Source organism: Cricetulus griseus, assembly GCF_003668045.3.
Source record: "Cricetulus griseus strain 17A/GY chromosome 1 unlocalized genomic scaffold, alternate assembly CriGri-PICRH-1.0 chr1_0, whole genome shotgun sequence".
Lineage (NCBI taxonomy): Eukaryota > Metazoa > Chordata > Mammalia > Rodentia > Cricetidae > Cricetulus > Cricetulus griseus.
In genome coordinates this window covers 82914960-82918798 of record NW_023276806.1, presented here as the reverse complement: position 1 = coordinate 82918798, position 3839 = coordinate 82914960, and the positions used below count along the sequence as shown (strand labels likewise).

General features: G+C 46.8%; 1 pseudogene; it reads right to left on the bottom strand.

Moving 5' to 3' along the window:
* Positions 1 to 973: 973 nt before the first annotated feature.
* On the bottom strand, positions 974 to 2991 carry LOC100755561 (annotated as a pseudogene).
* Between the last annotated feature and the right edge of the window lie 848 nt (positions 2992 to 3839).

Below are 3839 nucleotides of genomic sequence, written 5' to 3'. Positions count from 1 at the left end.
TAGTGGAGTTAATACTTGTGTGTTTCTTAAAGAACAAGGATAAGGTGTGCATGGTATGTGTGTGTAAATAACAAGTGTTTTTATCCTACAATAAAATAGTGATTAATTTTATTCGTTGGAATCTAAATTTCTTGAGGTCTTGAGAGATGATGGCTTAGTGGTTAAGAGCACTTCCTGTTTGGGGGAAAAACGGAGTTTGCTTACAAACACCTACATTGGGAGGGCTCACAATTCTAGCTCTAAGGGATCTTCTGTCCTACCTGGGCACCCACATGAACACAGAGACATTTGCACAGACACCCACATTTGAATTAAAAAAAAATAAGAGAATAAAATTCTTGCCTCTTTCATGCTGTTTAGGCAGTCTCTCCCTTGACACATTTTTTTTTCAGATCCTGCTTCCTGTATCAGATAGGATATTTAAGAAAATTCTTTCTTTATTTATTTATTTATTTATTTATTTATTTTTCACGATCTGTGAAGGTTTTATTTCAACAGAAGTAATAGAATCTATATACACACTAAAACCAGTAGAAAAGGTGAGTAAAAAGACCCACGATCTGGCTGGGTCCTGCCAGTAGTGGTGGCACACGCCTTTAATCCTAGCACTTGGGAGGTGGAGGCAAGTGGATCTGTGAGTTTGAGGCCAACCTGGTCGGCATAGTGAGTTCCAGGACAGCCAGAGCTACATAGTGAGACCCTGTCTCAAAACGAAACTCTGTGGAGTGAAATGAACAGTGGGCCGGGCAAGCATCATACCAGGCCCAGAGAGGGGCCTGGGCATTTCTCTGGTAGAAGTTAAGAGCGGGGCCTAAACAAAGATCCCTCACCAAGCATAGGGCAGAGATGACACTGCCTAGCTGTTTGAGCCTGTCTATCTGTCTCCACAAGATAGGCAGGAAGTCCAAGGCCATTATGTAGGACCAGCCTGACTGACATGCTCAACGGGAGCCAAAGCTTGGTCTGAATTTTGTTAGCATGTCCAAACCTTCATAGTACTATCCACAGCCCCTGAGAAAAGTTGGCCCCAGGAGACTGCCAGTGCAGTTACATTGCCCTCATGGTGCAGCAGCGTCTGTATGCAAATCAGGTTGTTCATACTCCAGACCCTGAGGGACCGATCGTAGGATGCACTGAAGACTTTGGTCTGGTCTGGTGTTGAAATGACTGCCAGGGCATATACTGTGCCCACATGGCCCGTTAGGGTCCGCACCTGCTCTTTGGACTCAATGTTCCATACATGAATGAAGTTCTCATAGGTGCCACAGACAATATGGTGATTTGTCACAGCAATGGAATAAACACCAGATGTCTGCAGGACATGGATGCAATCCAAAGTCCGAATGTCCCATATCTTGATTGTCTGGTAAGAGTCACTGTACAGATAGCTCCGTGCTGCCACCAGGCCTCGCACCCAGTGGTTGAGGCCTATGAGCTCCTTCAACTTTAGCTCAGTGCCTACGATGTCCCAAACCTTGATGGCCTTCAGGGAGCCGCTGAAGAGCATGTTGTGGGAGGATACCAGTGTGCACACAGGGTTGTCGTGGGCCCGAATGGTGTTTACCTTCTGCAGGTTCTGGATGTCCCACACAGTGATGGTGCAGTCCACAGACCGACTGTATAGCTTGCACCCCTGGATGCAGAGCACCAGCACAATACCATCATGGCCCTCCAGTGTCTTTTGGCACTTGTAAGTGGTACATGTGTCCCATACCTTGATTGTCTTGTCAGAAGAACCACTGAGGAACAGGTCACCCATAGAATAGACACAGAGACACCAGACAGGGCCCTGGTGGCCCACAAAGGTCCCTTTGCACTTGAAGATCTGCTGAGGATCATAGGATCCAAGGATACCCATGTTCAAGCGTGCATTGTGTGAGACAGCTCATCATTCAACATGGATGCATCCCTCCGGAACTCCATGAGGTCCTCACTGAGCTTGCTCTGGTTCTCATCCAGGACATCAAACTTGAGCTCAAGGCTCTTCTCCAGCTGGTCAATCTTCTCTGAGAGCTTGCCCAGCATGGAGCACAGGAAAGCGATCTCCTGGTCTTTCTGGGCCAGTGCCACATGCATCTCATGGAAGCGGTCATCAGTCTGCTGCAGGAACTCCTTCAGGCCCTCAAAGCGGCATGTTTCCAAGTGTGTCTCATATGTGTCCTGATTCCCATTAAACGTGCACCCGTACTTAGAGTGGGGGCATTTGATGCGCTCGCATTCTTTCAGGTGGGCCTCTAGATTCATCTTGAGAAGGGGAGTGCAGCTGGGGTTGTTGGGGCAGTGCACAGGCCTGTAGTCACAGCTACTCTCATGGTCCTTCCGGGCACTCAGCTTGATGGTGAAGGGTCAGCCCTTGGGTCTACCTCAAAGACGCCAGGCTTTCCAGTGCCTGCTGCATGGCAACCATGCTGACAACGTATGACGAGCTCTCGGATCTGCTCAGCTACTGCAATGTTGTTCACCACCACTGTCAGCTTGGCATGGTTCACAGGACACTTCTCTGACTTCAAGGCACATCGTCTACAGAGCGTGTGCCCACATGTAGTGATCACAGAGTCCTTGAACACATTGTAGCAGAGCTGGCAACACAGTTTTCCTGAAGGCTGCTCTGCAAATACCAACGGTTCCTGCTCCTCCTCCTCCTCAGGCAGTGAGAATGTGGAGCGCAGGGACGTGCTGGACTCGGAGTGTAGGGAGCACACAGAGATGGCTGAGTCTGAGCGGCAAGGAGTGTTGATAGGGGGCATGCTGTCGTCTTCATCCCGAGGCTAATAGGCAAGGGTGCTAGAGGAGGAAGGTGTCCTGCGATGCTGTTTGTATGTGTTGGTCCCATCAGCTGCTTTGGTGATGATGGTGACAGTCGGAAATGTAGGCCCAAAGATTGTTTCCATTTTGGTCTCTCTTACCCCACTGCTGTCTGGGGAGGGAAGGCTGACAGCCCCTCCCCCCCCCAGAGAAGCGGTTGTAGTGGGCACTCTTGGCTGAGCTCATACTGTAGAGAGGCATCCAGGTTCCTTGGGCAGCGTCTCCCGCCTGCGGCTGCCTGGGAGCACCTAGTACACCCTCCGGCATCATCTTGCCCCCTCGGCCCGAGGTCCTTATTTATTTATTTATTTATTTATTTATTTATTATCTTATAAACAAAGGCTGTACATCACATCTGAAGTATAATTAAAAGCACTATTAATATAATGAAGTTGAAGCTTTCCCCCTTTGACATCAGTTTATCTGGCTTTCAAATGCACTTATTCAAAAGAGGCATTAACTATCATGGTAGCTCATCCCTCTTTTTATAGCCCTGTGGCTGTATCATCCCCGTGGTCCATTAATCTCTTCCTGCAGTACCCTGAAATCGTGTTGGCTATAAGTAATCATAAACTGTCAGCTTTGAAAAGCTAACATTTGTTAGCTTCACAGGCATGAAAAAACTAGTGATGAGTGAGGTTGTTAAAAAGTCAAATTAAATGTTAATTGATGCAAGGGCACAAAGCATTAAGGCACTTAAGAGTTTACATGTAGGCACTACATTTATTAGACCTGACAAATGTTCTGAAGAGTTTCCGTAGACATTTGCGTTTATAGTTTTTTTGTACCACTCTTCTCTATGTGAGCATGACAACTCAAAACCAGTTTGAATACTGTTCTTGTTAGGGGTTTACATAGTCTCATATGAAGCCACAGACAAGATTCTGACTCCATTGTATATATTTACAATGTTTTATTTTTAAACAGTGTGGTGATCCAAGAAAAGAATCAAAGAGCAGACTATCTTAGAAATTTGCATAAAGAGAAAAGGACACGCACACTCTTGGGGAATTAAAGAGAAGATTCTTTCTTAA